Here is a 10,789-nt window from a genome sequence, read left to right on the forward strand (position 1 = left end):
TCTAGCTCTGAAACCTTTCTTCATTAGGATGATAGGTTTTGTCCCTTCATTCAATCATTACATTTCACCCCGACACCTTCCCCCCATTTTGATGCTGTTCTTACAAACTCCTATCTGAGTATTCAAGAGACTCAAGTCACTGTAAGAACACAAATGCAAGCTTAATAACAGGAAAGCCTTGCTTCATAATTTAACTCAGCCCCTTCAAGTCTTGCTAGACAAGGAATATCTCAAGTGTGTAAGCATAGGTGATTGCATAGTCCTAATCATAGCTCTTAACCTCACCTGATCGTTGGGATCCTTTCTTATGCCTGAGACTGGCCCAATGTTATCTTTTCACTTATGAGCAAGCTGAGACCTTGGAACCTCTAAAAATAGCTAAGGTACGCTGATTTATTCAAAAGTCTTTCCAAAAGACTAAGGGCAAACCCAAGGAATACATACACATCACATAAGGAATACAGAAGTTCCTCTTGGAACACTTAGAAAGTCCAGGATTGTTCTATTAGATACTGTTTATGTTTATACCACTTGCTGTCACAGGACAGGTCTACCCTCTAATCCCAAAAGCCTGGAATAGCAGACCCTGTGTCTTGGTTTACGCCCTAGTACCTGGCCTAACTCATCTAATAAAAATAGGGAACAGATTCCGAAGACCTTAATCTTTACCCTGATGAAAATAAGAAAGGCCAGATCCTATCTCCCACTTCTCTTGGTTCTTCGTCTTAAACGTTTTTTCCCTCAAGTAAATGACTCAGGGGTCATCTCATCCTTGATTTAGGCCCTGCTATTATATAAAATGCTGACTTTGTTTTAAAAACTTAAAAATTTTTATATAGAATTTCCTAAAATATGGTATTTATGTCCCTAGTGAGCCTCAAGATGATAGCAATTGGTATTCAATACCAATTCATAGTTTTAATAATTATGACATTATTTTACTAAATATACTTATTTTAATGTGTATAATAACATTTTAATCATCATATCAAAATAATAATTTAACTAATATTGCTAGAAGTTTAAAAGGGGGGGTTGAGTTAAAGAAAACTACTGCTTCATTCAACCATGAAGAAGTGACTTTAATTATGCCATTTTAAAAAACTAGAAAACTGGGCAAAATATATAAGGCATCTGATTTTAGACACTGGACGATAGGCAGTGCCAGACTATGACACCTGAGAAAAGAGAAAAAAAAAGGAGCTAAGCCCGATGATCCCCCTGGCCTTCTGGCTGGAAGTAAGTTCTAGACAACAGCATAGGAAGGAAAAACTCAGACAGAGGCTAGTTGTCTCTTGAGTTCAGGAAGACTAAGTCAGCTAGAATTTGTTGAACAAAGTACCGTAAAATAAGGAGTTACACAGTGAAAGAACTCTAGAGGGCTGTGTTGAGTCTTTGGCTGAATACCAATCTAAATGTGTGTATGGCAAAACTTTATGAGTCCAGGCAAAAAAACAACTGCCAGAAAGGGATAATTATAGGGAACTTGTAAGATAAACAATTCCTTACAGCTTGCACAGGTCTTGGAAATCTCCCCATTTTTCACTACCCGGAGTGGAAAGATCTTGTTGAATAGATGGGTCATTTAATAGAGATCTCAGAAGTGTCAACTCCTGGAAAAGGGACTAAAGAATTCCTTGAGTAAACTAAGTTCCTCGAGCCCCAACCTAGAAAAGCTTTAAAAATAAGACATGAAGGGGTTGAGCTACTCTATAAGTAGTTTAACTGCCTTACAGAAAAAAGTGGACACTCATTAAAGAAATACAAGAAAATCTGGAGAACTAAATTCACAATGTCTGACACCCAATTAAAAATTACTATATATGTTAAAAATTACTATACATGTGTAGAAACAGAAAAATAGAGCTCATCATTAGAAGAAAAATTAATCAATATATGTCATCATTGAGAAATGATAACAGAGATGATGGAATTAGCAGGTAAGGGCATTAAAGCAAGTATTATAAATATGCTCAATATGCTCAAGGGTTTAAAGAAAATGTGATCATGGTGTGAGATATGGGAGATATAAAAAAGAACGAACTGGAAATTCTAGGCATGAAAAATGCAATGTTTGAAATGAAAATTTCACTGGGTAGGAATAGTTGCATATTTGACACTGCAAAATAAAGGATGAATAGATCTGAAGACAAAGCAACATAAAAAATACAAATGTAAGCACACAGAGGATATAAAGACTGTTAATAAAAGAGATTAAGTGAGCCATGGTACAATATGAAATGGTCTAACATGGGTAATTTGAATAAGGGAAGGATTTTGAAGGAGGAACAGAAAAATATTTGAAAACATAAATGACAGAACATTTTACAGATTTGAGAAAACTATAAACCGAGTGGTCCAATAAAATCAGTGAACCCTAACTAAGGAGAAACAGAAGGAAAATCACATCAAGACATATGATAATCAAATCACAGATTTTACAATCAGATTGTTATAACCAGGTAAAAAAAGAAATTCCTAAAATTACCGGATGGGAGGAAAAAATTATATCCATAGGACCAACAATATAAATAATAGCAGATTTCTTGTCAGAAACCAGAGAAGCCAAAATACAATGAAATGACATTTTTTTGTGTAGTAAAAGGAAAAATAAAACTGTCCATCTAGAATACTACTCCCAGTGTAATTATCTTTGTAAAGTGTAAAAGGCTACCCACCCTTGAAATGTGACTAGTCTAAATTGAGATAAGTGTAAATGCAGTGTAAAATACGGAAAAAAAGAATGTAAAGTATCTGTTGATAATTCTATACTGATTATGTGTTGAAATGATAATATTTTAGACACTGGGCCAAATAAAATATAGTAACATTAATTTCACTTGTTTATTTTTATTTTCTAAGTGTGACTGCTAGTAAATATGGTGTCTTGCTGTTTTTTATTGGAAAACTAGCTAGTGTTCACTTCTTCAGTAAACAGCTCTAACACAGGGTCAGCTCTACTGTATACTGGAGATAAAGACCTCCCAATCTGTTTAGACCCTCAAGGATAGATTCTAGAAAATCAGAGTTTTTAATGAGTATTTAATAAAGTGAATTATATTCAGTTATGTAGGGAGGAACATACAGAATTCAATTAATATTAGTTAGTGTTATTACTGCTACTATCCCTGTATTTAAGTGTAAGGCAGTATGGTTATCTGTGCTTCGGGAGAAGTGGAAATCATCTAACCTACTCATACAGCTGATGTGTCTCTGGATTCAGTGGGTGCACTGCACTCAGGGAGAATGATTCTAGAACTGGCTGGTCCTGGAGGCAGCATGGCCAGCAGTAGGGTTGTGGAGCATCTGCCCCGGTCCATGGGAGCCAGCAGTGGTACCCTATGTGACCCCCTCTAACTCTGCAGTGCAGGAGCAAGTTTGCAGACGAGAGATGTGTGGATTACTGACTTGAGCGGTGCAGAGAATGGAGGTTTGTGTAAGGACGCTGAGGATGTCTGTGCTTTCACCACGTTCCCTGAGAAGTGACTTGCTTCTCTACTCTACATCTCACCCCCACCAAGTTTTCCAGGGACCAAAGTGTCTCCCTGTGAGTTTCAGACCACTGGTGATTTATCTGAGGTTCTCCTGCCAAATGCTTTCAATGTTTAGCAGGTTTCCACCAGAGCATCTCATCTTCTTTCCCCCTTTCTCTCAGTTTCTTTACTTCTCAGTATTAGATGCTAAATAGATTTGAATGGACAGTTTGGCTAACTCTGCTCTTCCTGGCCACTGCCTGGGTCAGCTCCCACAAATAAAACCTGAGCTGACAGCAGTGAAATTTATGAAGGCCAGGAAGAAATGAGGTATGCAGAGCCGCAGCGCTCAAATACAGCTGACCCTAGAAGTGCTGAGGTCTCTATTTCCAGGCCAAATTGCACAAATAATGGGGCTCAGACCCTTGCAATTGCAAATACAAAATATGCCTAGGTAATTCAAAGAAAAATAGTTTATTTGTCTCAGGAAACCTAAGATTGGAAGGATGCTGTGAGACTCATCTGCCCCTTCAACCCCACGCAGTCCCAGAGTTCCCAATTACTTCCAGGGCTGCCTCATCCTACAGTTGGGTATAATTATTCAAATCCCACCCTAGGAGCTTCGCTGGATCTTGAGCTCCAAAGAGAATACATCCAGAGATTACCTTCTATGGTTTTCCTATGATCTTTTAGTTGTAGATGAGAACAGAATCGATGTAAGCTTAGTAACAATTTCCAGATCTCCAAAAAAGGCATCCTTGTTCCTGTTGTACTGGGCGGCCTCCTTCAGAGTGGGGATGTGGGTATTGTCTCCAGGGACATGACAGAACTCCACGGAGTTTCTATTTCACTGGTGGAATGTGGTGCCCTTGGGGGTCAAAAGGAACTGATCACAAAAGGAATTGATCACAAGACCAATATGCTTCCTCAGTCAGACTCACTTGCCTCAGATTTATATGTTCATAAGTTCCACAGAGCCCTTCTGCACACAGGATTGGAAACATGCTCTTTCCGGACTTGAAACATAAAGGAAACAAATAAATACTCCAACCAAGCATTTGATTTGTGTTAAACACACACACACTGTATGTATATATACATATGTATGCATACTCACATATGAATATACACATTTTCACGTGCACACATGTGTACACGCATGCATTTATGCATACACATGAAAGATACACGTGTGCATGTGCATAAACATACATATACACTTGTATGCATGTACATGCATATGCACGTACACACACACACACACACACACACCCCGCCTCCACCACCACCTATTTCAGAAGCACTATAGGTAAACTGGCGATAGCTGATGCATACTGAAATCTGGATGAAAAGTTCACAAACTCTGATTCCTCGTGATGTGACTACTTGGCTTTGAGAGCCGGGCACCGAAGATCCAACAACTTCAGAGCTGGCCTGTGGCAGAGACGTTTGTCGTGTTAAGTTCTAGGACACTGCCCCTTGCTGGCCTAGGTCCCTGGAGGTTTGAGTGGAGGGGGGCAAACCCCTCCTCCCCTCATGTCAGGTGCAGAGCTGACCCTTAGATAAACTCAGTCACACTTCATTTCTAACCACATTTTTATTTCAGACGTGTAACTTGGGGCCACTCAGATGCTGTACCTGTAAGTAAACCCATTTGCGGAGAGTTAGGAATGCCTAGCAGAGCTCCCTGTTTCCCTCCTGCCTCAGCTGTCAAAATGGCAATTGCCAAAGCTGGAAACTTTGTGTTGGACACTGAGGGATATTAATACTGAAAAACAAGTTCAAGGAAAGGAAGAAAAACAGATATGTTCCAAACAAATGATACTTAAGAAAAACTGGAAATGGTATTTGGAAATAACTCAGAGTTTGTCCAGCTCACCAATCTCCGCTTCTGGAATGGAACACCTCCACAAGCCCAGACAATGGGCACTTCATTTGTGTAGGTGGATTGTCATCCTCTGAGCTCTAGCCAAGGGAGGCCTCGCGTATACAAGTTTCATTTCTCTCCTCAGTCTTTCCGTATTTGCCCAAACAGTCATCCCCAGGAAAACTAGGTGAAAGCAACTCCAATGATAATGAAAACAAATAGTCACCTGAGATTGCTGTGACTCTACCCAGCTCTTTAAAGACACAGGCATGCCCTTAAATGAACACGTTAAGGCTTTTGAAGAAATATTAATTTATCGTGCCATAATCCAGCAACTGAATTTCATGTACAGAAGTTCAGATTCTGGTCCACGGACACCAATTGCATTTGGTAATGAAGTCGAGCAGACAGCAGCCTAGTTGTCTTGGAATATGATATTTGCACCTCCTAGAGGACAGCACCTGAAACCTGACTTTTATGTGGGGCTAATCCTTCTTTTGGCTGTTGTTCCCTCTTCGGAGTATTTTAGAGAAGACAAAGCGGAGAAGGGAACGTTGTGTGGATACATGCATGAAACAGACTCAAGCTGCATCATTCACATGCATCAGCTTAAAGCAGCTCAGTCTACAGCACATAGCGTGGGTAAAAAATCACCCCTAAAATGTGTGCATTGGAACCGTCAGATGACTTCATTTCTTTTAAATCAAACTCAGTTTTACCTCCAGGTGAAAGGAATTTCGGTCTTCGTTGTTATTGATGTGTAGTGTTCACAGCAATTTTATTTCCCTGACTCTTGAGGTTAGTTTGGGGCCATTTGACTAGATCTGGCCAATGAACCACAGCAAGAGTGCTGTGCATGACCTCTGAGCTGAGGTAGTATAAAGTCTCAGCTTTACTTTCCAGCTCTCTCTTTCCTGCTTGGTAAGCTTCAAGATCACATTTCCAGATGGTTTCGTTCCATAGAAAAGGAGGCCACCAGATTCACATGCAACTTTCCGGAAGCAACAAAGAAATATTCACTGAGTTAAGCCAGGGACATTTAGGAGTTAATTTGTTATCATCTCACTGCCCAGTATTACCTGACTAATTTTGTTCTCCAGGCTCACACAGGAATGGGAAAAACTTACATCATGACAAGAAAATGGAGAGAAGGGCCCTTTCAATGTCACTGTGTCATGGTGGCCACAGATTTACTCACTGTCTGAGCTCTAGTGACCCATTTAAAGCTGGTGCCTTTGTTGATTCTACACCAAACTTAGGGGTCAGAAGTTTTACTCTTGCCAAGAGGAGCAAGGGATGAAATGAGCTTAGACCCCACCTCACCTAGGATTATGAGTGATAAGGTAGAGATGAGGCAATGCCACTCCAGATGCAGGTCACGCACAGGCGGCCTGTAGCTGGGCCAGAGAGATTTTGTGAGCAGGTTACAGGGAGGTGTTGGTGCTGCCTTTGGGATCCAGGGCTACCATGGCCAGCCCGCTCCCAGCTGAGAACGAAGTAGTAGCCGAACATCCTCAGGGGGAACAGGCTTTACTCCTTCTGACTACACTGTGCCCCAGCAACTAACCTCTGAAGGATGGATAATAGGAAGTGGAGGGAAATGCAGCAAAATAAAAGCCCTACTCCAAACTGAGGTTTAGGATGACTGTAATTCCCAACAGAATCCCAACAGTATTTTTGTAGGCATAGAGAATTTTATTCTGAAATTTATATGGAAAGGTACAGGCCCCATAAGAACAACAACATTCTTGAAAAAACCCCAAAACTTTAACGGAAGAATAGCTCAGTAACCAAGAGAGTGTGATACTGGTGGAGGAACAGACACAGATCAATGGGACAGAATAGAGAGTGCAGAAATAACCACACGAATAAGCCCAACTGATTTTTAACAAAGATGCCAAAGCAATTCAGTAGTAGAAAAATAGCCTTTTCCATAACTAGTGCTGGTGTCATTGTACATCCATCAGCAAAAAAATGAATCTCAACCTAAACCTCATACCTTTTATGTAAATTAACCCAAAGTGAATTGTGGACTTAAATATAGAAGATAAAACTATTAAATATATATATATATTTTTTTTTTTTTCAGTACGTGGGCCTCTCACTGTCGTGGCCTATCCCGTTGCGGAGCACAGGCTCCGGACGCGCAGGCTCAGCGGCCATGGCTCACGGGCCCAGCCGCTCCGCGGCATGTGGGATCTTCCCGGACCGGGGGACGAACCCGTGTCCCCTGCATCGGCAGGCGGACTCTCAACCACTGCGCCACCAGGGAAGCCCAAAACTATTAAATTTTTAGGAAAAAAACTTAGGAGAAAATCTTCTGGACCTAGGGCCAGGTGAAGAGTTTTTAGACTTGGCACTAAAAGCACAACCCATAAAAGGAAAAATTGATAAACTGTACATCATCAAAAATTTAAAAATTTGTTCAATGAAAGACCCCATCACGATGGATGAAAAGACAAGTTAAAGACTGGGAGAAAATATTTGTCAACAATATATCTGACAAAAGACTAGTTCCTAGAATATATAAAGAAATCTCGAAATTCAACAGTTAAAAAAAAACCCAGTTAGAAAATGGGCAGAAGACATGGATGGACACTTCACTGAAGAGGATATACACACGGCAAATAGGTACATGACATTACGTTCAAAATCATTAGGCTTTAGGGAATGCAAATTAAAACCATAATTCGATATCACTACCCACTTATTAGAATGGTTGAAATAAAAAATAGTGACAGAACCCCGCCTCCGTGCGTCACAGAATGGCCTCGGACACCCACGCAGCCCCTCAGTGTCCGGGAGGAGCGGGGCGCGGAGATGCGCGGAGCGGAGCTCAAGGCTGCGGAGGGGCGCGGAGCTGAGCAGCTGGGCGGGCCTGGCCGAGCCAGCTGAGCCAGGCGTCGGCGGAGCAGAGGGGCACATGCGCTTTTGACACATCGGAGGCTTTCTCGATCATGGATGGTGAAGATATACCAGAGTTTTCAAGTTTAAAGGAGGAAACTGCTTACTGGAAGGAACTTTCCTTGAAGTATAAACAAAGCTTCCAGGAAGCTCGGGATGAGCTAGTTGAATTCCAGGAAGGAAGCAGAGAATTAGAAGCACGGTTGAAAGCACAGTACAGGCTGAACAAAGAAGTAGAGACTTGCAAGCTGATAACCAAAGACTGAAGTATGAAGTGGAAGCACTAAAGGAGAAACTGGAGCATCAGTATGCACAGAGCTACAAGCAGGTCTCAGTATTAGAAGCAGATTTAAGTCAGATTCGGGTCATTAAGGAGCAGTTGCATAAGTATGTGAGACAGCTGGAGCAGGGCCAGTGGTGACCTGGAGCGAGCAAAAAGGGCGACAGTAGTTTCACTGGAAGACTTTGAACAGGCTAAATCAAGCCATTGAACGAAATGCAGTTTTAGAAAGTGAACTTGATGAAAAGGAATCTTTGTTGGTCTCTGTGCAGAGGTTAAAGGATGAAGCGAGAGATTTAAGACAACAACTAGCTGTTGGGCAAAGACAACAGGAAGTAACTAGAAAGTCGGCTCCCAGCTCTCCAACTCTAGACTGGGAAAAGATGGATTCTGCTGTCCAAGCATCACTTTCTTTGCCAGCTACTCCTGTTGGCAATGGAACAGAGAACACTTTTCCTTCACCAAAATCTATACCAAACGGTTTTGGTACCGGTCCACTGACTCCTTCAGCTAGGATATCAGCACCAAACATCCTGTGGGATCTCTGACGGAAAGTAGGGGCTTTAGAATCCAAATTAGCAGCTTGCAGGAATTTTGCAAAGGACCAAGCATCAAGAAAATCCTGTATTTCAGGGAACGTTAAATGCGGGGTGATGAATAGCAACGGCACGAAGTTCTCTCTATCAGGGCACTCGTCTTTCTTCGACAAAGGGGCGGTAAAGGGCTCTGACCAGGCTCCTCCTCCTCCTGGTCCGGGCTCCTCGCGCCGGCACCGGGCCTCTCAGTGTGTGAGTGCCCGGCCTCCAGGTGGCGGCTCCCGCCCTCCTGCAACAACCCAGGACACACACGCCTCACCCCTCGGTGCCCGGGCCCAGCTCGTGCCCCTCCGTCTGCCTCCCCACGTCTGGCAGAAGGCAGGCTGCACGCAGGGACGGCTACTGGGCCCTGCCCAGCCCCAGGACTCTGCGCGATATCAATACTGACTATTTTCTCTTCTCGCCCTAGTGCCGTTGGTTTCACAGGATTGCACTTTTGCGGGTCACAAGGTGATACATACGTGTATTATTTGGTCACTGGATGCAGAAGTACCCATTCGTCACACCTGACTCATAACCCCCTCCCTGCGGTACTGATAGGATTTAGTTATATTTAGGACATTGCAGATCTTCTAGAAGTTCTCCTCCAAACCGGGTCGACGTGTGCCCTCCTCCTGAGCTCCCACCCAAGCATCTCCAGCGCTCATGGTCATGTGTTCCCCCCTCCACCGCCCACAGTTTGGGCCTGTTGCTGGCAAAGAGTCAGGAAGGAATTAGGGAACACTTTCTGCACCTTCTGGTTTTACTTTAGCAGTTGTCATTCCGTAGACTAGCCTCCCAGAGCAGCAAAACGCCTGTCGGAGCCCAGGTGGCAGGAGCTTCCGGGGCCTGGGCACGGCCTCCTCCATGTGCCTGAGGCTCGGGGTAGGGGTGGTGGCAACTTCCTCGCCAGCTCTCTGTCCTTCAGTTAAATGACACCTTCAGAACATTTTTGTTTTGTTTTCGGAGGGCCTGTGCAGTTGTGTTAGGGAAGGTTAAGCGGCCTGATTCCAGGGGCCGGCCGGTGCCAGCTCCTGGGGGGCAGACTGACCACAGGTGTTTGTCCCCGTGCATCCTTTGATTACTCTCATGCTGTATTTACTGTTTACATTTGTTTTACTCTTCCTAGGTTTGTAAACATTATCGCCTAAGATATTTGTATATAACTGGGGCTTTGTAGCTTTTATTTATTCAGAACTCATATGGCATGTTAAAGACTTACGATGGTGTCCTACTCTGGGCAGCTGTATAGGATCATCAGGTGGTTAAAAAAAATACTCCCCCTCAAAAAAATCTTTTAATGTAGAAACAATAAGTTTCGCAGAAAAAAAAAGTGACAACACCAAACGCTAGTGAGGATGAGGAGATACTAGATCATGCACGCTTGGCTAGTGGGAATTTAAAATGGTGCAGTCACTCTGGAAAACAGTTTGGTAGTTTCTTAAGAACAGTCAATGTGAAACTACCATGAGATCCAGCAATTGTACTCCTGGATTTTTAATTCCAAAGACATGAAGTCTAATGGTCACACAGGAACCTGTACATGAATTTACAGCTGCTTTATTGTCATAGCCAAAATGAAACAACCAGATGTCCTTTGTGGGGTGAATGGTTAAATAAAATTGGTCCATCCCCACCACTGAGTACTACTCAGCAATGAAGACGAATACACTATTGGTACATACAACGA

The 10,789-nt window shown here is 42.6% G+C and overlaps 1 pseudogene; it reads left to right on the forward strand.

Moving 5' to 3' along the window:
* The first annotated feature begins 8,297 nt into the window (after positions 1-8,297).
* LOC102991393 (nuclear distribution protein nudE-like 1) lies at positions 8,298-9,507 on the forward strand (annotated as a pseudogene).
* Positions 9,508-10,789: the final 1,282 nt, after the last annotated feature.

The sequence above is a fragment of the Physeter macrocephalus genome, chromosome 20 (genome assembly GCF_002837175.3).
Source record: "Physeter macrocephalus isolate SW-GA chromosome 20, ASM283717v5, whole genome shotgun sequence".
Taxonomy (NCBI): Eukaryota; Metazoa; Chordata; class Mammalia; order Artiodactyla; family Physeteridae; genus Physeter; species Physeter macrocephalus.